General features: G+C 38.5%; 1 long non-coding RNA gene and 1 pseudogene across 1 annotated transcript; one reads left to right on the forward strand and one right to left on the reverse strand.

The window, feature by feature from the left end:
• Positions 1-146: 146 nt before the first annotated feature.
• LOC108324172 (uncharacterized) lies at positions 147-1,511 on the reverse strand (annotated as a pseudogene).
• Positions 1,512-9,733: 8,222 nt separating this feature from the next.
• Positions 9,734-21,879, forward strand: LOC128195955 (uncharacterized). Its single transcript, XR_008247915.1, has 3 exons — positions 9,734-10,708; positions 10,812-10,905; positions 21,183-21,879. It is a non-coding gene; the product is annotated as an uncharacterized LOC128195955 (long non-coding RNA).
• The last annotated feature ends 2,931 nt before the right edge of the window (positions 21,880-24,810 follow it).

The following is a 24,810-nucleotide window of genomic DNA, read 5'->3' on the forward strand; positions in this document are numbered from 1 at the left end:
AGGAAAATGCAATTTGACAAGCATCCCGATGATGACCGTGCTCAAGTTAAGTTCTCAAACACAAGTACTTCAGCACTTTAAATTTGGCCAATTTTTTTCAATAACAAGCATACTGAGTAAATCTAAAAGCAAAATGCAACAAATTAGTCAAACATACCATTCCTTGTAAAAACAAGTTCTAAGAAACTCCTTCAGTTTACTGGTGCTAATGCCCATTTAGTGCCTCATCCTGACAACATATAGCGAGCTCATTATAAAATCCAATCTGGATAAAAGTTCTAACTTCAGTCTAATGTTTACCATGGTAGAAAACTGGTCTCTAATACAGTGCATGGTTTTCAGCATCATATCTATAGAATCTGTAGCCAACTGGAACTTTACATCTTGAACTCCCGACTGAAATGGACCAACATTTTGAAGCTGAAACGGAAACAGTTAAAACAATAAAATCACATAAAACAACATTTGATTATTTTACATACAATACATATGCATATCTACTTAATAATAAAGCCAGACCAAAAGACTTAATTGATACGCACATCTGTTACTTGTCTTTAAAGTCTAGAGCAGCACAAAATGAGCATTGAAGGAAGGAAAGTCCGTCCTCTACTCAAGTTCAATAGGTGGTATTTACCTTCAAATCAATAACCGCTGCAGGGTCTGCTGATCCTTTCTCCAGATTTGTCATATTCCATGTCATCGCCTTTAATCTAGGCACATTATTCTTGAAAACAATACAGTTTAAATGTTTAATCTCAGATTAAAGTATCCAATTGAGCTCACTTTCACAAAGTATACAGTAAAACAACTTACTTGATCTTTCATCACATCTTCTTGCCACTCGAGCTGACACTTCTGCAACAGAAGTGTCAACAGTTTTTGCAATTCAGGCAGAACTTCATCCGGAAACAGCTTTGGAATATCCTCCTTTGAAGTATTCTCATAAACACACCTCCTAATTAACATTCGGAGGCAAACCAGAAGCTGCAGATAGTGTTAAAATAATATTTTGTACCGTGATAAGGATTTCTATAGAAGAACTTATACATAAGCATTTGTGCTGGAGAAAACTGAAAACGTAACATTATATCATACAAAGTTAAAATAAAAAGTTTAAAAAATTTAAAAAATATATATATAAAAGCTAACTTATATATAAACTAAATTGGTTTATAGATAGATGCCTTTTATTTTTCAGTTGAAGTTTGTCCAAACATAACCTAGATCATTGCTACTACTATGTATCCATAAACGTAGAAGAAAGAGAGGGAGTACTGGGTCGAGATCAGATTCATTCATTGTGTAGTTGAAGCATGTCTTGGATGATGCATCGATCAGAAGTGCCAAGACCACTCTTTCGAGTTCTCCAAAGGGCTTGAAGAATGTCTTCGATAGATTCTTTGGAATTTGCCCTCATCAGCACCGGCAAATGACCCCATATCGTTTGCTCCATCATCAACCACCACTGTATTGGAATTTATGAGAAAGAAAGTTCAGCTTATGTAAGATTTATTAACCGGAAAATGATACTCGAACAACCAAATTTGACAACATTTGAACACGGCACACGTGTCAGCGTTTGAGCGGTCCACGTTTTAAAGGGAAAAAGCTGCTGCATTGTGAGAAAACCTGCTTCAACTGTGACGTGGCGAGGGACGGGCACGGGCAGTTTAGGGTGGGCGTTTCAAATTTGAAATGATATTCGAACTTCGTAGAGAGAGAAGCGGCGCGAACATTGGGGACGGATGGTGTGACCTAGACAGAGAGACGAGAGAGTTGGAGAAAGGGTTCACGAGCGAGAGAGAGAGACCGAGTCCTTGCCGGAGTGCCGCCGTTCACTGTTAAAGGCCGTGTCGGAGAGATCGAACGCCTCCAGCCCGTCCCGTTTGACGGCGCCGCAGCTCCGATGTGGAGCGCTCGACGCGAACACGGCATCGTGTTTCCTCCGTTCCGGCCCAGCGACCTAGGGAGGCGTTGAAGGTGTCGCTTCGTCCCAGGTGGTTCCGTCCCTGTCCCGGAGTGCCGCCGGAGTGCCGCGGGAGGTTCGCCGGAGTCTCGCCGGAGTTTGGGCTGTTCGGTGGACCAAAAAGAGGGGTTTTTCGGGTTGTCAGTCCCACCCACACCTTAGGCAATCGTCTCTGTTCCAACCGCCACACGTGGTCTTCACTGAAGGTTGGTTTCTTTTTTGATTTGTCAGTGCAATGAATGTTGAATACATGGATGATGTTGTTTTTGGATTTGATTTGGTTATGTATGAAACGTCTCCCAAGTGGATGTTGTTCTCTTTCTCATTTTTATACAAGTTCTTTGGTTAATCTTACATTGTTGCTGTAATTCTGTTCGATTGGTAGTCATGGATTGCGTTGGCCTTGCTGTCAAAAAACTTCAACCCAATAACCCACTTCATTCGGCTTTGGTAGCAGTAATGTTGGTGAACCAAGGGTCCTAGAGAATGTATTTTTATGCGAGACGAATTTGTTAATAAAATGTTAAGATTTGTTCCGAAACTACTTAGAAGTAGCTGAAATGAGGGAAAACAAACAAGCCACACCAAAATGAGAGTGATGGACGTAGTTGGCCTTGGTGTGCAAAAACTGGCACCCAGGTACCCACTTATTTTGCCTAAGGTACCAGTTCTGTTCCTGTGCCATTAGTGTTAGAAAATGTTGTTTTATGTGGCACGAATATGTTAAAAAAATGTTAAGAAATTGTTCCCAGATTACTTAGAAGTAGATAAAATGAGGGAAAACAAAGAAGACACCCCAAAATGAGAGTGATGGACGTAGTTGGCCTTGGTGTGCAAAAACTGGCACCTAGGTACCCATTTATTTTGCCTAAGGTACCAGTTCTGTTCCTGTGCCATTAGTGTTAGAAAATGTTGTTTTATGTGGCACGAATATGTTAAAAAAATGTTAAGAAATTGTTCCCAGATTACTTAGAAGTAGATAAAATGAGGGAAAACAAAGAAGACACCCCAAAATGAGAGTGATGGACGTAGTTGGCCTTGGTGTGCAAAAACTGGCACCCAGGTACCCACTTATTTTGCCTAAGGTACCAGTTCTGTTCCTGTGCCATTAGTGTTAGAAAATGTTGTTTTATGTGGCACGAATTATATGAATTAGTAAATGACTATTATTTTTTTGTTCTCTTTTTTGTCGTGGTTTAACAAATGCTGACAATGTTTGTTATGATTTCCAATTTGTTGTTTTAGTTGATTGTGTTGGTGTAATGTAATTTCAGTTTTTGTGTTGGTGTAGTGTTATTATACATTGAATTTTGTGTTATTTTGATTTGGGGATTACTGTCATGTTGGTCACCTCCTGCCTAGTTCAAATATCTGGCATTTCTTAAAGAGAGTTTAAATTAAATTCATTGTGCTTGAATATGAATACTATGTATTAAGTTTCCGTTTTCTGTTCATTCGCACCCCATCCGTTTAGCAGTTCCAGCAGCACGCCCATGAGAAGCTTGGGAGCTGCAACGTTGGAAGCATTCACGCCCAGCTGCATCAAACAGCAGCAACGACAACACACACCGTCTTCAAGTCCAGCCGAATTGGATGCACATGTTGAGATGGGAGAGAAGTGGAAAGCTGACACAGACCTTGTTTATTCCAGCATGGGCAGCGATGGTGTGCAGAACATGCAGAAGTGTAAACAAAATGGAGGGCCCCACATGGCTTTATCTGACAGAGAAGCAAAAGAGTGATGGAAGAAATTCATTAAAGGTTGCTAATGGGAGACAACAGCATGACAACCTGGCTGGAAACGCACGAGGCAGCACCAGAACGAGACTTGAGAATTTGGCTTTAAAAGAGTGAGAGGCCGTGAGTGAGAGGGTTACGCTTGGGAGGAGGCTCTCGGTTCTTCTCCTCCAAGTTCAGTAGATTAGTTTTGAACTCCAGATAATGTAATGTAGTGAGATTGTTGTATGAGAGTAGAGGTGCCGTGAGGTGCATAGGGAGTTCCAGCCGAGGAGAAGTCACGGCAGTAGGAGCTGTTGGTGATTGGCACAGTAGACGTTTACCATTTTGAGGTGTACGGTTCGAATTTAATTTTCTGTATTGTAATGAATTTTAATTTGAATGAACAATGTCATTTAATTTCCTGTTACTGAATTGTCAATTTTATTCTACTGATGCGATTAAATTTCTGCTGAAATCTGATCTGTGTTGTTGTGTGTCTGCCATTTAATTTATACTGTTGTTGATTGTTTGAATTTAATTTTTACGTTCGTTTGTACTGATAGCTTTATTGTGCGAGTTTACTGTTCCTGCAATTGCGTTTCTGCTGGTTTTGAATTCTGCACGTTTACTGTTTCTGCCTGTCAAACCGTTCGATCTTTAACGTCACTGTTAGAGATCGTTCGTCCATCTTTCATCTGATTTTTATTTGCTCTGTGACGTTCGGCTTGTCTCTGTGTTCGTGCTTGTTGTTTATCGACCGTTCGTTCTTAATCTTCATACCGTTCGGTCTGTTAGAGATCGAATGACTCCTTCATTTATACCTACATCTATCGTTCGGTCACAGTATGGACGTTCGGTCTTTACCTTGCTGCTTTAACCGTTCGGTTGATTCTTTATTTTCTGGTTTAGCTCTGGTCTTGGTACCTTTAGCTTGATGAATGAATATTCTTGTACCGTTCGGTCATTAACGTTCGTTTTTGTGTTTGGTTTAGTTTTCAATATCATTTTCCATTGCCTGTTATCTTCATACCGTTCGGTCACCTAATACCGTTCGTCCTTTTCATTAACTGTTCAAGCTGCTTTTACCGTTCGGCTTTATTGTGCTCATTTCTGATTTACTGCCTTAACCGATCGGCCTTGTTATAAGAACCGTGCGGTTAGGACGCTCGGTATTTAGCGTTCGCTCAAAACCATTATCGGAGACCGCTAGGTCTCAATGTTATTACAGCTCGGTTTTTACTTCTGTGCAATTTATACTTCAACCTTTCGTTCTGTGCTTTGGACCGTTCGGTCTTTTATATCACCGTTCGGTTTTAACACTGGTTAGAACCGTTCGGTTTTCTGCTTTCAGCTTTTAATTTTCATAATTTTGTCAATTGTTTTTAACTTTCAACTTTTAATTAATTTAATTTTGGTTTAATGTCTCCGTAGGTCCCTATTTTGGTCATGAATTTCAAATAGGTCCTCTTCATTTTCGGCGTATCAATTGAGTCCTTGTTTTTGTAAAATTGAATCAATTACAGGCCTGCCGTTAATTTGGAGAAACGGCCGTTACGGTATTGGTTAGGTGGCATGGTTGAGTGCAGACGTGGCATTTAAAACGATTATTGTATTAAATAATTGGTATGCACGTATGTTTATTCAGTTTTGGGTAAGGGCAAAGTAGGAAATTTGAAAAAATTAAAGGGCAATTGAGATTGGGGAAAGAATTTGAGGGATTTTATTATTAGGGTTCGCGTGAGAGGCCAAAAATCGCGATCGTAAGTTCGAGCTGAAGCGGCAGAGTGCATGCAGTGGGCGGTGTCTGTGGGTCCTTTTGTTGTTGGAAGCAAGAAGCTGAAGCACGTGGTCAGTGGAGGTTCATCTAAAGGAAGGTAAGTGTTTGTGCTTTATTGTATTCGTTTTTATTCAATCGAAACTACACCGAATACGTGGTCCCCCATTGATGTATGGTTTGGTCTCTGGTTTTGATTGCATTTTGGTGGTCCCCCATGTATGTTTAAAGTTATTTGACTTTGTTTGAGTGCGTATGTTTAAAGTTATTTGATCTCTGTGCCTGTTTTAATATATATTTTTTTTGTCGTCATATGTTTTCATAATAGGTCTGTAGATATATTTATGTTGTGTTGTGCGTAATGGAGGACGCTATTGTGTGTGTGTTCCACCATGGAGGAAAGTTCATTAATGATAGTACCCTAAAGTATGAAGGGGAGACAACAACTTTGTCCTTTGACCCTGACACGTGGAGTTTTTTTGTGGTTGTCAGTGTAGTCAAAAGTTTAGGATATGAGAATTTGAAAGATTTATGGTACTGTTTAGGAGGGGGTTTAGTGTTGGAAAATAGGTTGGAACAATTGATTGATGACAGAGGTGCCATGCATATGGCTAACTTAGCTAGGCTTAATGGTGAAGTTCACTTATACGTTGTCCATGTAGTTTCTGATCCCGAAGTCACCGCCCACAACAAAAAGACCCACAGACACCGCCCACTGCATGCACTCTGCCGCTTCAGCTCGAACTTACGATCGCGATTTTTGGCCTCTCACGCGAACCCTAATAATAAAATCCCTCAAATTCTTTCCCCAATCTCAATTGCCCTTTAATTTTTTCAAATTTCCTACTTTGCCCTTACCCAAAACTGAATAAACATACGTGCATACCAATTATTTAATACAATAATCGTTTTAAATGCCACGTCTGCACTCAACCATGCCACCTAACCAATACTGTAACGGCCGTTTCTCCAAATTAACGGCAGGCCTGTAATTGATTCAATTTTACAAAAACAAGGACTCAATTGATACGCCGAAAATGAAGAGGACCTATTTGAAATTCATGACCAAAATAGGGACCTACGGAGACATTAAACCTTTAATTTTCCTTGCAAAACAATCCAAAAAAAAACCCCCCCTTTTTTTCGTGTGTCATCTATGACTGAACCGCAATACTTCCTAGTCTATCTGGACGAGCGATCTCCGCTATCTGGACGAGCGTCCTCTGCGCGTTGGACGAGCCTCCTCTGCGCGCTGGACGAGCGTCCCCTCTGGGAGCGTCCTCTGCGAGCTGGGCGAGCGTTCTCCGCCAGCTGGGGAGCGATCTCCGCTGGACGAGCGTCCACTTTCTGGACGAGCGTCCTCTGCGCGCTGGACGAGCCTTCTCTGAGCGCTGGCCGAGCGTCCTCTGCGCTGCGCGTTGGACGAGCGTCCTGGCTTGCTGTTTGATGGGCGTTCGTTCTCTGGTCAACGAGCGTCCGCTCGCTGGGCGACGGGCGTCCACTCGCTGGGCTACGAGCGTCCGCGCAGCTTTATTTCATCCTTCTAAGTCGCGCCCGGCGCCCCTTCTCTCGCGCCCGGGCGCAAGACTCTCTGTAAAATCGCGCCCGGCACCTTTTCTTTCGCGCCAGGGCGTGAAACTCTCGGAAGAACAACGTCCTCTTGTCGATGCTGACAGCCAAATGATGCGCTCCAAGTCTTTGACAGTATCCAATCCTTATTCTACTTCGAAATAAACAAACAAAAGCATCAAAAAACATTTAAACAGTCAAAATTATACTTATATCAACAATTATATACTTTTCATGAGAATTAACACTAAAACTTACTCAAAAGCACAACAATTTAAGCAACAAAAACAAGTAAAATTTACACCTATCACTCCTCTCAGCCAAAGGTGTTAATTATACAACTAATCACCCTGCATGTTTTTATGCCACCAAAGATGTATAAATTGACGTACACATATCACATCTCTTGATATAGTTTCCAATGAAAAATATCACAAATCAAAATTATATTTTAACAAACAACTAAACACACATCCAAATCCACATCTATGTTTGGCACCACTTACTGTAAACAAAGGCTAAAAGATGTCAGCATAAAAATTGACAAACCACACGAAAAGATGATAAAGGAATGTGTTGTACCATTCTTCCTCCATCACACTACACCAACACAAAAACTGAAATTACATTACAACAACACAATCAACTAAAACAACAAATTGGAAATCATAACAAACATTGTCAGCATTTGTTAAACCACGACAAAAAAGAGAACAAAAAAATAATAGTCATTTACTAATTCATATAATTCGTGCCACATAAAACAACATTTTCTAACACTCATGGTACAGGAACAGAACTGGTACCTTAGGCAAAATAAGTGGGTACCTGGGTGACAGTTTTTGCTCACCACGGCCAACTACGTCCACCACTCTGATTTTGGGGTGGCTTGTTTGTTTTCCCTCATTTTATCTACTTCTAAGTAATCTGGGAGCACTCATGTTAACATTTTTTCAACATATTCGTGCCACATAAAACAACATTTTCAAACACTCATGCTACACGAACAGAAATGGTGCCTTAGGCAATTTACGTGGGTACCTCAGTTCCAGTTTTTGCACACCAAGACCACCTACGTCCATCACTCTCATTTTGGGGTGGCTTGTTTGTTTTCCCTCATTTCAGCTACTTCTAAGTAATCTGGGAACAATTTCTTAACATTTTATTAACAAAATCGTCTCCCATAAAAATACATTCTCTAGGACCCTTGGTTCACCAACATCACTGCTACCAAACCCGAATGAAGTGGGTTATTGGGTTGAAGGTTTTTGACAGCAAGGCCAACTAGGTCCATGACTACCAATTGAACAGAATTACAGCAACAATGTAAGATTAACCACAGAACTTGTATAAAAATGAGTAACAGAACAACACCAAATCCAATCCAAAAACAACATCATCCATGTATTCAACATTCATTCCACTGAAAAATCAAAAAGCAAACCAACCTTCAGTGAAGATGACGTGTGGCGGAAAACCCCTCTTTTTGGTCCACCTCACAGCCCACACTCCGGCGAGACTCCGGCGAACCTCCAGCGGCACTCCGGGACAGGGACGGAACCACCTGGGACGAAGCGACACCTACAACGCCTCCCTAGGTCGCTGGGCCGGAACGGAGGAAACACGATGCCGTGTTCGCGTCGAGCGCTCGACGTCGGAGCTGCGGCGCCGTCAAACGGAACGGGCTGGAGGCGTTCGATCTCTCCGACACGGCCTTCAACAGTGAACGGCGGCACTCCGGCAAGGACTCGGTCTCTCTCTCTCTCTCGCTCGTCAACCCTTTCTCCAACTCTCTCGTCTCTCTGTCTAGGTCACGTTTGAGCGTCTCCAATGTTCGCGCCGCTTCTCTCTCTACTCGAATATCATTTCAAATTTGGAACGCACACCCTAAACTGCCCGTGCCCGTCCCTCGCCACGTCACACTTGAAGCAGGTTTTCTCAGAATGCAGCAGCTTTTTCCCTTTAAAACGTGGACCGCTCGAACGCTGACACGTGTGCCGTGTTCAAATGTTGTCAAATTTGGTTGTTCGAGTATCATTTTCCTTATTAACCCTACGCCAAAGCGATACTCTATTCCTCAGTAAATTTCAAGAAAATAATAATGATAATAATAATAACAATAATAATAATAATAATAATAATAATAAGGCTTAATTGCTTCCTTTGTCCCCACTTTGGTTGAATTGTGTCAAATTCATCCTCATTTTTAAAAAAGTTTCATTGTCATCCTCACGTGGTGTAAAAGTGTCAATTGAATCCAAACATTGAAAAACTTTGTGTCAAAGTAGTCATCTCCGTTAAATACACACTAACTGCGTTAGTTGGCTGATTATTTGGCACTAGAGAAGTAAAACGTGGCAAATGAGTCACAGTAGTGGTTGTGACGTGTCAAAGACATTGGGGCTTTGTATTTGTGAACGTTGGGGAAATTAAAATCAGAATTCATTTAGGGTTTTTGTATTTGTGAACGAAGTGCGATTGGGGCTTTTGAAAGCAGAACGCGTTTGGTGATTTGGAAGCGTTTGGTGATTTGGAAGTGCAAAGTGGGTTCCATTCGAAGTGCTTTGTGGAAGTTTTTTCGTTGGCTTAGGAAGTGGCAATAGTCATGGAATTTTAAACAAGATACAACACTGATGAGTCAATGACATTGCCACTTCCTAAGCCAACGAAAAAACTTCCACAAAGCACTTCGAATGGAACCCACTTCGCACTTCCAAATCACCAAACGCTTCCAAATCACCAAACGCGTTCTGCTTTCAAAAGCCCCAATCGCACTTCGTTCACAAATACAAAAACCCTAAATGAATTCTGATTTTAATTTCCCCAACGTTCACAAATACAAAGCCCCAATGTCTTTGACACGTCACAACCACTACTGTGACTCATTTGCCACGTTTTACTTATCTAGTGCCAAATAATCAGCCACTTAACGCCGTTAGTGTGTATTTAACGGAGATGACTACTTTGACACAAATTTTTTCAATGTTTGGATTCAATTGACACTTTTACACCACGTGAGGATGACAATGAAACTTTTTTAAAAATGAGGATGAATTTGACACAATTCAACCAAAGTGGGGACAAAGGAAGCAATTAAGCCTAATAATAATAATAATAATAAATATAAAAGTAATAAAATTTTCTAGTATTTTAAGTTGTTAAACAAACTAAGTGATTTGTCCTGTGTCTAAATATTAAAATATTGGCTTAATTAGGGTGAATACATAATAAATTTTCGAAAGTATTAATTGAATACTTATTGTAAGACCTTGGAAAATTAACCCAAAAACCCACCTGTCAAATCAACATTAATGCACTAAAACCTTGCTTAGACATTTAAAACGCACTTAGAAAACCCTCTGAGCGCTCGCCAGGTGTCAAAAATGGAACGTTCGAAAATCAGTAGTGGAAGACAGGTGTCAGTATGAGAGTGCGCGTTCGTTTTGCCTGGGAAAGAAAAATGATTTTTCTGAAACACTTCTTTCCACTCTCTGCATGCACCCTTCTTCCTCCCGAAACCTGACTTTTCATTTTCTCATCCTTCTCTCTAGAAAGATTCCATCTTCTCTCTACTATAACTCACCACTCTTTTCTCCGATCAACATTCAGAAACCGTAGGATCGTTCCCTGAGTCGTGAGCTTTAATTTGGACCGAACAGTTTCAGAATCTGAAGCTGGTAAGTTCCTTCCCTTAGTTGTTCGTTCTTAGGTTTCATGCAACACCAAGTTTTGGCTGCATGCAAGGGTATAGTCTAAGTATTTCAATTTTCATGTGTTTAGATTAAGTTGGAATTGTTAAGTGATCGTGTGGATAGAAAGCTGTGAGCGGACGAACCAAAACCTTGCGTATTGAACGTTTCAGTCACGAATCCTGGTAAGGGGAGCTTATTTGATTTATTTCATATTTTGTTTTTGTATGAACGATCACTGTTTGATTGAACGAATATGGTGTATGTTGGTTGATCTGTATGATAATGTTTGATATTTATGGATGTGAATATGAAGCATCACTTTGAAGTATGAAAAGATAATGTGAATTCTGAAGTATGTAAATTGATATTTTGATATGAAGTTATAAAGTATGAGCTGATATGTTAAATCTGGAATTTTGATAATATGGACTATGATAAGAAATACCCCTTAAGATTGTGTACGTATGTTACTGGACGGTCTTTGACCGTTCGGTCTTCCAGTGAAAATGATTTGGTAAGGGATTCTTTCATTCGGAAAGAATCCTAGATGAGGACGAACGCCCTCTTGTATTAATCCTACGTTTGAGCATTCGGCCGAACGTAGATATCCGAGTGTGATGTAAGGAGTTGAAAAACTTATAATTATACCTTTGGACATTTAGTCATTTCTACATTCTATCTTCACCATCTCGTATTACCTTTAATTCCATTTGCTATTATGAATACAAGTCTGCGATGGGTCTCGACCCAAAGCGTTCGTTATGAGTGGCGCTCGGTCTTATACCGAAACGCTTGTCCTAGTAGTAAATTATCAAATTGGTGGAAATAACGTTCGTCCAAATTTCAGTAAATCCGTATACCGCGTTCGGTCATTGACTGGCAGTCGGTTTTTTTAAAATTAAACTATTCTCGGTATGGTCAACTAAACGTCTTGAAGGACTTTATCTATTTTGGATTCGGCCTGGAGCCTTCCTACTTAAATTATTCTTTGATTAATGATTTGAATCCGTCCTAGAGTCAGTTCATTTAACTGATTCGATTAGGAAATAACGTTTGGTAAATCTGATGTGTCAGTTGTATTCGTTCCTGAAACAAGAACCTATCGGTCTACTCTTTCCCGTTCGTCCTCGTTATGAAGAGGGCTGAACGCTCGTTATTTTATGGAATTGAAATGGAGGATGAAAATGAGTTTAAAGTGAAGAATGATAATGAACGAACCATATATGAGATGAAATAATGAATGTGGAATTTGAACGAGCGTTCCAGGAAGGAACAACTCGTGTATGAAAGAATATGGAATTGTTGTAAAGTATGACTGTGGGCATGCTAATGCTGGCTGTCCATCCTGATGTTCCGTGGGTACTCGTCCTCACGTAGAGGAGGGTAGGTCATGTGTGGGAACGGCAGGAGGTCCTAGTCCGTAGGGGTACTTCGGATAGGGCTAACCTCGGGTGGCAGCTGATGTGATATTCCAGTTACTACATCACCCGGGTGCAAGGGACGCCTGTAGCTACACAGATTCATACAGTCCGGACTGTAACACCCTAATATTTTAAAGGGTATTACTATTAGTAGAGACTAAATTAACTTGATATCTTCTATAAACAATCAAACTTTATTTCAATTCTCCCAAAGTACAATACCAAACTTACAACTTCAAACAATATAGTCTTCACCTCTTAACATAAATTCGAAATTTCAACTTATAAGTTTTACACAACATAATTTTTCCAATACAAATTTATTCTTTTTACAAAATATCCCTGAAAGTTTTTCCCCGCATCTCTCTCATCTCTAAGCTTTTTCAACCGCATCTGCAACATTATCTATTCACATATAACATCAGTTATATGATCATAGCACAAACAAATAAGGGTAAGCCAACCATATCATATCAATCATTAAACTTGTAATAAAAATAGTTCAATCATGTATTTCTACAATTGCTAAAATATCATTACCCCGATGTCATTAATTCATCATTATCAAAATCATCTTCCTCATTTTCATAAACCTTACAATTGTACCATGCTTACTCACGAAGCCTTATGGTCAGACCACTCTCTGCCTGCTTCCTTAAGCCTCACCTGTATACTATGTCTTACTCTCTGAAGCCTTATGGTCAGACCTATCTCTGCCTGCTTCTATAAAACTTATGAACCACATATTTATGTCAAAGCCTTATGGTCAGACCACTTGCTGCCTGCTTTCATAAACCTCAGGTGTTACTTTGCTCATATCAAGCTCTCATGGTATAAACCGAACATACTACTTCCCGTAGGAAACATCATTTCATAAGCAATGATTTCTTATGTCCACTCCAACATTTCATCAAATCAACATTTCATACCCTCTTATCCACTCCAACATTTCATCAAATCAACAATTCATAACCTCTTATCCACATAACTCAATCATGTTCATTCTCTATGTTGGAACAATCGGTACCGTTATAGAGTCGCGCAGCGGAATAAATTAGTAAAGCGGAAATCGTGTAACGATCACAACACAAGTTAAAATAATCGGTTTCAAAAATTGATTTTCTTAGTGAACTTTTATCGAACGGTTGATGTGCTAAGAGTTTAGGGATAAAGAAAATCAACACAAAATTTTTATCCTGGTTCGAATCAAAAGATTCTACGTCCAGTCGTTAATCACTATAAATAGTGATTAACCTTTTTCACTAAAAATATGGTTTGCAGATTACAATCAGATAATCAAAATAAGCAAGGAATAGAAAACACCTTCCTTCGACAAACGAACGGAAGAACCTGCTCAGCCAACTTGAAGAGAACCGCTCCGACCTTTGACACACAAAACGCGAGCTTCTCCTATTCACAAGACCAGGCAAGAGCACTCTATCACTTTGAGAACTTCCTCAGACAAACTGTATTCTCAAAATGGCATAGATCCTTTTCACTCACAGAGAGCTTCCCTTAGGCACAAAGCTCTAATACTCTCAATTGAAAAGTTCTTTCTAAGAGCTGTGAAGACCTCTATTTATAAGCCTAGTTTCGTGCAGGGTCAAAAACTGAAAAGACATCTCCCAACTGCCATTGATAATCGATTATCAAAAGTGATAATCGATTATTTGTGTCTGTTATGGGGTTTACAAAAAAGTGATAATCGATTATATGATGTGATAATCGATTATTCCTGTATGACTCTGTGATAATCGATTATTGCCATTTCATAATCGATTATTGCAGTTAAAAATGAAAGTTTACAAAGTTTACAAGAATTTCCTACTACATTTAATCTCTACAAATTGCTTTTAACTAATTCTAATATCTTCTTCAACTAAAACTTCTTGCAGCATCATCAAAACAAATTTCTTCAAGATTTACCAATACTCCTTATTGGTAACAATCTCCCCCTTTTTGATGATGATCAAAAATACCTTCTTGTTAAAAGCATTTCTAATTTCCTGCACAGATTTCATACTTACAAACATGTTAGTAATAACTGCACTACTTAAATTAGAAGTTTTCTCCCCCTTTTTGATCATAAACAAAAAGTAAAAAAGTGGAAAAACTCTCCCCCAAATTTTTCTCCCCCTCAACAAAAGAATTGATGCATTTCAAAACAGAAATAAAATTGAAATTTCATAACATGAAAGAACAGAATACCTCATGGAATATAAGAAAAACAGAAATTCAACTCTAATTAAGAAGTACAAACAATATTAATTAATCCATAATAGAGATAAAAACAAGATATCTAACAAACTCATATATCTTCCCTTGAATGTAATAATCCCCTTTTAAAAACAGACTCAAAATTTTTTTTTTTAAAAAAAGTTTTCTTTTTTTTTTTTTTTTTTTTTTTTTTTTTACGCTGTGACTTAAGATAATCGATTATTACTTTAAATAATCGATTATTTGCGAGCCAAATTGCCGAAATCCAAATTTTGAGGACGAGATAATCGATTATTACCCTTGGTAATCGATTATTTACGTTAATTTTCGAAAAACACAAATTTGGGCCAAATTTTCAACCTAAGACACATCTAACATTCATAAATTATTTCAAAGCTCTTAAAAAATACCAGGATACCATAGAGTCTTCTTTTCCTTTTGAAAAATTAACCTGCAAAACAAAACAATAGAGTTTTGGTCCCCATAATCTCATTTGGGTCCTTTGAGGTTAGAGACAATTTACTTTATAACAGGAATCCAAGCATATTTTCCATTTGGAACATCAAAATGTTTAATTCTACATTTGTTAGAAGTGTGCCCCTTTTTCATACAATAAAAGCATGTGACAACATTTGGGTTTCTATAAGACACAGTTCCTTTTTCAACCAATACCCTACGGGTTCTTTTAATTTTGTTCTTACTTTTAAAAACACTTTTGTTTTTATAAACCTTTTTAACAATTATAGGCATTTCAACATTATTATTTCCAGTTGCAACTTCAAGAAGATTTTCAAGAATATCAATATCAAGCATATGACTCTGACATGAAAGACATTCAACAGGATGTTCAACATTTGAAGACTCTTTCATTTCCAAGTTGCAAATTTTATTTCTCAAACTTACTTCCTCATCTAATGCCTTCTCATATTTAATTCGCAATTCTTTAAATTCCTTTTTCAAATTTTTATGAGCAGCATTCAATTTTTCAGATTCATCAAGCAATTCAAGAAAAGCTTTTTGCAAATCAAATTCACTAGATTCAGAATTAGAACAACTTACTTGGCTTGTAGTGTCATCAACATTAGCTGTCAAACATAAGTTTGCTTCTTCAACTGAATCACTTGAACTACTTGAGTCATTATCATCCCAAGCAATGTGGACCTTCTTCTTTTTGTGAATTTTCTTGATAATTGGACAAACGGCTTTTATATGGCCTCTTTCACTACATCCATAACATTTAAAGCTTGATGAGGAGCCTTGATTGTCCTTCTTTTTCTTCAAGAGTTGGCTTTTAGATGATTCATTGCTGGCCATTAAGCATAGATTTTCTTGCTCATTTGAATTGTTTGAGCTTGAGGAGCTTGAATCGAACAACGTCAATTTAACAACATCTGTGACTTCATCATGAGTGACTCTTAAAAATTCCCACATTTCCTGAGCACTTTCATAAACAGAAACTTTGAAAAAATCATCAAGGGTTAGTGCAGATAAAATTATGTTCCTAGCCCTAACATCATATTGTGCCATTCTATTTTCATCCATAGTCCACTGTAAAAATGGTTTTTCTACCTGCATATCATTTACAAAAATAGTGGGAACAATTGGTCCATTCATAACAACTTCCCAAATACCCCTGTCAATAGACTCCAAAAATATTTGCATTCTAATTTTCCAAAACGCATAATTTTCCCCCGTAAACAAAGGAGGTCTATAAATAGAAGCACCCTCAGCATAAACTTGGTTATGACCGCCCATTTTCCAAAAATTTGAAAAACTATCAAAGCAAGCTCTGATACCAATTGTTGGAACAATCGGTACCGTTATAGAGTCGCGTAGCGGAATAAATTAGTAAAGCGGAAATCGTGTAACGATCACAACACAAGTTAAAATAATCGGTTTCAAAAATTGATTTTCTTAGTGAACTTTTATCGAACGGTTGATGTGCTAAGAGTTTAGGGATAAAGAAAATCAACACAAAATTTTTATCCTGGTTCGAATCAAAAGATTCTACGTCCAGTCGTTAATCACTATAAATAGTGATTAACCTTTTTCACTAAAAATATGGTTTGCAGATTACAATCAGATAATCAAAATAAGCAAGGAATAGAAAACACCTTCCTTCGACAAACGAACGGAAGAACCTGCTCAGCCAACTTGAAGAGAACCGCTCCGACCTTTGACACACAAAACGCGAGCTTCTCCTATTCACAAGACCAGGCAAGAGCACTCTATCACTTTGAGAACTTCCTCAGACAAACTGTATTCTCAAAATGGCATAGATCCTTTTCACTCACAGAGAGCTTCCCTTAGGCACAAAGCTCTAATACTCTCAATTGAAAAGTTTTTTCTAAGAGCTGTGAAGACCTCTATTTATAAGCCTAGTTTCGTGCAGGGTCAAAAACTGAAAAGACATCTCCCAACTGCCATTGATAATCGATTATCAAAAGTGATAATCGATTATCAAAAGTGATAATCGATTATTTGTGTCCGTTATGGGGTTTACAAAAAAGTGATAATCGATTATATGATGTGATAATTGATTATTCCTGTATGACTCTGTGATAATCGATTATTGCCATTTCATAATCGATTATTGCAGTTAAAAATGAAAGTTTACAAAGTTTACAAGAATTTCCTACTACATTTAATCTCTACAAATTGCTTTTAACTAATTCTAATATCTTCTTCAACTAAAACTTCTTGCAGCATCATCAAAACAAATTTCTTCAAGATTTACCAATACTCCTTATTGGTAACACTCTAATCATAATTTGACAATAACCTATTTTGGTGTCAATAAATTAAACATATTGCCAGATATCATACTTCATATTATAGACTCATTTTGACCATAACGAGTATAACTCAACATATTTTCACCAATCAAAGATTCATAGATCAGCCAAAACATTTCAACATATCTTAGCAGCTACATATTAAAGTCTGAGCTCAATGTAACGATAAATAAAATATATATGAAGTTTTTACCATGATAACTTTATGCATCTATAATCAACTTATTTTATTTTATTTTCATCCTATTAGAGATCTTTCTTTACCCCAATTGGTCACCAGAGAGGACCTAGATGTCTGAACGCATCAAACTCACCTTCGACGCCAGCACATATGACTAGTCACAACTGACTGGACCAGGCCAGGGCTGCTCTATGATCAGGGATGTGCCAATGTAACACCCTAATATAATAAAAGTCATAAAACAGTTTCGCAAGAGAACACCAGTTCAACATTCGTATATTTATAAATTCATACAAGATAATTATAAACAATTAACAATAATAAAATATTACTATATATGGTCATAGAAGAATACAATATTTGACAATCATAAAAATAATCTTAATATAAAAATTCATGGGGAAACAAGAAGTTGAATCTGGCAGAGCCGGTTAGACAACTTCTAATCCATCCAAAAATACAATATAATTAAATAACAAGAACAATACATGTCTGGGGAAATAAGAAGTTGAATCTGGCAGAGCCGGTTAGACAACTTATAATCCTTCCAAAAATGCAATAAAATAAATAAGTAAAGCAATAAATAGTTTGGGGAAACAAGAAGTTGAATCTGGCAGAGCCGGTTAGACAACTTCTAATCCTTCCAAAAAATGTAATAAAAATAAGTAAGGAAAGAAATAAAAAGTTTGGGGAAACAAGAAATTGAATCTGACAGAGCCGGTTAGACAATTTCTAATCCTTCCAAAATACAATAAAAATAAATAAGGAAAACAATAAAATGTTTGGGGAAACAAGAAATTGAATCTGGCAGAGCCGGTTACACAATTTCTAATCCTTCCAAAATACAAAAATAAACAACTAATAACATACAAATGGAAAAACATAATCAACATCACATTTTACAACTATCACACTTGGATATCAACACAAAAGCATACTCTCATTTAAAATTCAAGATCATACAGAAACAAAATACTCCATATTCAAGATTTAAGATCAGACAAAAGCAAAATATAGCATATTCAAGACTCAAGATAATACAAAAGGAAACACTCAAAGTTAGCTACCCTTACCTCTATTACAGACTTAATCTCCTCGCTCTCTGAAAATTTCCAGAATATCCCCTTTGAAATTAGAAATTCTTCCAACTCTCTTCTCTCAAAAATTTTCTAAGTTCTTTGGTGTAAATTTTCAACCTTCCCCCCTTAGCTATTTATAGCAAAAAAATTTACTATTCATTTTTTACTATTCATTTTAACTATTCATTTTTTTTATTCATTTTACTATTACAAAAATAATTTTTTATTTGCAATTTGATGAATTCTGATCTCAAAGCTTGATGACCCAAACTTGTTAGCCGTTGCTAGGACTCGGGTTCAATCCCCAAATCCCCGGCAACGGCGCCAAAAACTTGTTGGGCTCGATTTCGGCAAGCGTACCGAATCGTTCAAGTAATAAACCGGTAAGACCGGGTATCGTTTTCCCAAGAGACTCGTAATACTAGAGAATTGTGCGATTAATAACTCATATAGACTCAAGAACATAACATCAATTTACAGAACAAGTGCAGAAACATAAATTCACAAGTAATTACAAGGTTGGACTTTGGTATTGAAGGCACTTGGAAATGGAAAAGACTAGAAATGGTATGAAATGACATTGTTAAGGCTAGTTTTCACCAAAGCACTCTTGTGTATGACCAATTTCATCTCCTCTCTATCAATTTACTAAAGTCAATCCACTAAAACACTCTAGCCCTAATCCCTTAGGTGAAAGAGCCTAGGTTTTCCTTATCAAACCCCAATCCCTTGGCAATCTAACAAGCAAAACCCGCATTAAAGAGCTAGGATCTAAGACAACATGTGAATCATCTTCCATCCCTAGAATCAATGACCCACAAGGACTCCTATTTCAGTTCCGGGTTTCATCTTACGTCCCCATAATCCATAAAACCCCAAAATCAAGTCATGAACGTCCCCATTACATGCAAGCTTTAAGATCGGAAACAAGAATACTAACAATTGATAGAAAAGGCATATATATAATCAAATCATTCAACAATTACACAAGATTCAAAGGCTACAACTAATCCCAGCAAAGATGGGTTTGGTTCTCCATTTCCATGGAGAACCCTAAAGCTTACAAACATGGAAGATGGAAGAAGAAGGAAACCCAAAGGAAGAGGAGGAGATGTTCCCACAAGCTCCTCACGCCCTCCATGAGCTCCAGCCTTGAAATAGCACCTCCAAAGAACCAAAGACAGATTCCCCTTCGCGTTTTGGGGTTAAATAGACTGGTCTGCCACATCAGAAAAATCGCGCCCGGCGCCCTCTGTCAGTCGCGCCCGGGCGCGAGACTCACTAGAAAGTCACGCCCGGGCGCCCCATTTCTCACGCCCGGGCGTGAAACTCTCTGAAGCTGAAAGTGGACGAACGTCCACTGAAGCGGACGAACGTCCACTGAAGCGGACGAACGTCCACTGAAGCGGACGAACGTCTACTGAAGCGGACGAACGTCCACTGAAGCGGACGAACGTCCACTGAAGTGGACGAGCGTCCTGAAAGTAGACGAGCGTCCTGGACGAGCGTCACTTCTCGCTGCCGAGCTTTCACCGAGCGCCTCTATGGACGAGCGCCTCTTCTCTCGCTGGACGAGCGTCCTCTGCTCTCTCTGGCCGAGCGTCCTCTTATTTGCTCGATGGACGAGCGTCCTCTCGTAAGTCCACAGGACGAGCGTCCTCTCTGCTAGCTGGACGAACGTCCACTTCTGCTAGCTGGACGAACGTCCAATTCTCTCTCCGGTGGACGAGCGTCCTGCCTGGCTTGGACGAGCGTCCTCTTCTGCCTGGCTTGGACGAGCGTCCATTTCTGCCTGGACGAGCGTCCGGTCTTCTGCCTTGGACGAGCGTCCACTCTTCCACTCTGGACGAGCGTCCTATTTTCTCTTTTTCTGGACGAGGAAGAGCGTTCTCTCTGGCGACGAGCGTCCTCTTGCATGTGCTTGCTTTGGTTTGCTCTATACATTGTTGGAGACTCTTCCAAGCTCATTTTTAGCTACAAAATAAGGGATTATTGATGAAAGTACATCAAAGTAGCCAAAAACACAAATATATAGAAAACAAGACAAAACAAGAGGATTGAGCAAGTTATAAGTTAGAAAGGAGTTGATTTTGCTACTAAAATGATGCTTAAAATATGGTAAAATTTAGCATTATCAAAGCTACGTGGAACACTTATCCTTTCCAAATATTATTTTTTTTTACTATTCACTTTTTACTATTCACAATTTACTATTCATAATTTACTATTCATCATTTTTTTTCTAGCATTTAACTTACAAATATTTTCAAGGATCTTACAATCTCCCCAACAACAATTATTTTCGCCCTCGAAAATTATTTATTTAAACAAAGACTATTTAACAAAAGATTACTTACAAAAGAGATATGGATATTCCTTTATCATAAATTCTTCCAATTCCCAAGTCATTTCCTGTGTGTCTTCATTCCAAAGTACCTTTACCGTGCGAATATCCTTCCCTCTTAACTTTTTCATTTGAACATCTAGTATACGCACTGGGCCAACTTCCATTGTTAAATTTTTCTTGACCTGAATTTCATCAACTTCTAACACATGCTTTGGATCTAGAATATACTTCCTCAGTTGGGATTGATGAGTCGTTATTTCTTGAATTATATTTAGTTTATTGCACTTAAAAAAACCAGGAAATTGTGTTTAATTGTCTGTTATTTCCCCGTTTTCCGAGTTCTGCTTAATTTGGTCGAAAATTCGTAATTGTGCTAATTTGGGTTTTTTGAAGCTAATTATTTGATTTATTAATTACAGGAAAATTTTGGAAATATAATTTGGGACATTTGGAAGGTTGTCACTTAATTCAAGACTCTTCATAAAAGAAGTGTGCACAAGAAAGAGGACACTATGATGATTTTACTCTTTGGCCCTTTGAGAAAGGGGTGCTTCAATTGAAAAAGGGGGTGCGTCCAGCAAGCACAGGCTTCAATTATTACATCCAACAGCGGTCCAGCACGGGAGTCCAGCTTGGCAGCAGCAAAGAAGAACGGCGTCCAGCAAAAATGAGAGGGCACACGAGGGTTTAAAAACCCTTGGAGGAGAAAAAAGAGTGGGGCTTTGATTTTTGGTAGAGAAGAATGTAAGAGGTGTGCACGGTGATTGTTGGGGAAGTGTGTGCTCCAACCGCCACCTAGGGAGAAGTTCATTTATTTGGCAAAGAGAAATGCTGCACGGAGATTCAAGGGAAGAGATTCATATATTTTATTTCATTTCTTTAGTGAAGCACATGTTTTACGGTTGATTTCTTTTCCTCGTTCAAGTAGGAAGCTTGCATTCATTTCTTTACTTTAGGAAAAGCTCATATCCATCACGCTGGCAGTAGTGCACGCGGGTTGCTTCAGCAGATTTTTCTATTCCTTCTTTTATTTAAACTTGAACCATGAAGTATCTTTTATATTCTGATATTACTGGATGCATCATTTAAGAAGCTACTCATTTTACATTGTTTTTTTACTGCACACGCAATTTCTTTGAATGTCACACGTAAACAATTTCTTTTTCACAATTAAGTCCAGCAATTGAAGTGATAATTGATTGTTAATGTGCACAAGGAGATTTAGAGAAGTTTTTCAATTCTAGGACACATGCTGTTAAGTTTTTATTCATGAAGTGTTAAATTCATTTGAGAAGTTTCTTTGAGTTTCAATTGGAGAAATAGGAAGAGCGTTTTTAGTTCGTTGATTCCCGTAATGGATATGCGTTAGTGGATGATTGTAATGTGCATTTTATTTTTAGCTGAGGTTTCTTTATTATCTGTTAACAATTAAATTATTTCACACATCTTGTTTTAGGACTGTTCAGTTCATTGTTTTCGTTCACTATGTTGTCTATTTTGTTCGCTTTCTTTATCTTCCTGCATTTCCAATTTCCTCACTTGTTTTAGAGACTGTTCGGTCGCAATGTAGAACCGTTCAATTATCTGTAGGACCGTTCGGTCTTCGTGCTTGTTCCTTTATTTTAGTGTTTTCAATTATGTTTGGTTGTATTTAATTTCCAGTTTTAATTTAGTTCATTTCTAAGCACAAAAACACTTTCAACCCCCCCCCCCCCCCCACTTCGTGTTTGACCTAAGCCTCGAACCACATTTGGTCCTTGAGAGACGACCTAGGAGTCACTTCCTAGCCCTATACTGCATTAATTTTGCAATCAACTTTTGTGTGAGGTGCGACCCTTTCATCAGGGATACATGAAAAACGTTATGCAAATTTGTCAATCGAGGTGGTAGTGCTATCTCATAAGCCACTGGCCCAATCTTTTTGAGAATTTGATACGGTCCGAGAAATTTTGGTGTCAGTTTCCTCATCTTGATAGCTCTCCCGACTCTTGTAGTTGATGTTACTCGTAAGAATACATGATCTCCTTCTTCAAATTCTAACGGTCTTCTTCTTTTGTCGGCATATGACTTTTGACTACTTTGAGTTGCTTTCATCCGATCTTGGATTAATTTTATTTTTTCTATGGTTTGTTGTAATAGCTCGGGTCCCACTGTCAGTGCTTCCCCATCTTGAAACCAACACAACGGTGTTCTACATCTTCTTCCATATAAAGCTTCATATGGTGGCATACCAATACTGGAATGATAATTTTTGTTGTAAGTAAATTCTACTAATGGTAGTATCTCATTCCAACTTCCAAGATGATCTAATACACAAGTTCTTAGCAAATCCTCCAAAGACTGAATAGTCCTTTCTGTTTGACCATCAGTCTGAGGGTGATAAGCCGAACTCATCTTCAACTGTGTTCCCAGAGCCTTCTGTAGCGTCTGCCAAAACCTTGAAGTAAACCTTGGATCTCTGTCTGACACAATGCTTGTAGGTATGCCATGCAACCTCACTACTTCCCCGATGTATAACTCCGTCAGCTTTTCTAGTGACATACGTTGATTAATGGGCAAAAAGTGAGCGCTCTTGGTTAGTCTATCAACGATAACCCAAATAGAATCGTGACCTTTTGATGATTTTGGTAAATGTGTTACAAAGTCCATCGAGATACTGGCACACTTCCATTGAGGAATGTATAACTGTCGTAACATCCCTCCCGGTTTTTTATGCTCCACTTTTGCCTTTTGACACACCAAGCAGGCTGCTACAAACTCGGCCACATCCCTCTTCATTCCATTCCACCAAAATGACTCTTTCAGGTCCTTATACATCTTAGTCATACCTGGATGTATGCTAAGACGACTTTTATGGCCTTCGTCTAAAATTAAATGTTTTAATTCACTCTTTGCAGGTATACACACTCTGTTTTTAAATCGAAGTATGCCATCTTTACTTAGAACGAACTCCTTAGCTTGATCGGTGTCCAACAACCTGATCTTTTGCTGCAACTCTTGATCCATCGACTGCTCAACCTTCACTTGTTCTAAGAAGTCACTAGTGATCACTAAATGACTACACCATATGTGATCTGGGGTTAACTGCAACCCCAAGTTCATATCACGTAACTTTTCTAACAGTTCTAATTCTTTCACCATCATTGTTGTTATCTGAGCTTGTCTCCTACTCAATGCATCTGCCACCACATTGGCTTTTCCTGGGTGATATAAAAGCTCGAAGTCATAGTCCTTCATATATTCCATCCATCTTCTTTGTCGCATGTTCAGCTCCTTTTGATCGAACAAATACTTTAGACTCTTATGGTCACTAAAAACTTGGAAACTTGCCCCATAGAGGTAGTGTCTCCATGTCTTTAATGCAAATACTACTGCTGCAAGTTCTATGTCATGCGTTGGGTAGTTCTTCTCATGCGCCTTTAGCTGCCTAGATGCATAAGCTACAGGTCTCCTTCCTTGCATTAGAACGCACCCCAATCCTTGATATGACGCATCGCAGTACACCTCAAAAGATTTGCTAGAGTCTGGAATGATTAATACTGGTGCTGACGTTAGTCGTTGCTTCATATCTTCAAAACTGGCTTCACACTTGTCAGTCCACAGAAATGGTTGATCTTTACGAGTTAACTGAGTTAGAGGACCTACAATCTTGGAAAACCCTTCGACAAAACGTCAGTAATAACCGGCTAATCCTACAAAACTTCGTACTTCAGTTACAGTTTTCGGCCGCTCCCACTTTAGCACAACTTCCACTTTTGCTGGATCCACTGAGATTCCTTGAGCAGAAATCACATGACCCAAAAATTGTACTTTCTCTATCCAGAACTCACACTTTGACAGTTTCCCATACAGTTGATGTTTTCTTAAAATTTCCAACGCCACCCTCAAGTGTTCTGCATGCTTTTCCTTATTCTCTGAATAGATAAGAATATCGTCTATAAATACTACCACGAACTTATCTAAACATGACCAAAATATTTTGTTCATGTAGTCCATAAAAATCGCTGGAGCATTCGTCACGCCAAACGGCATTACCACATACTCAAA

The sequence above is a fragment of the Vigna angularis genome, chromosome 3 (genome assembly GCF_016808095.1).
Source record: "Vigna angularis cultivar LongXiaoDou No.4 chromosome 3, ASM1680809v1, whole genome shotgun sequence".
In the NCBI taxonomy this organism is placed as follows: Eukaryota; Viridiplantae; Streptophyta; class Magnoliopsida; order Fabales; family Fabaceae; genus Vigna; species Vigna angularis.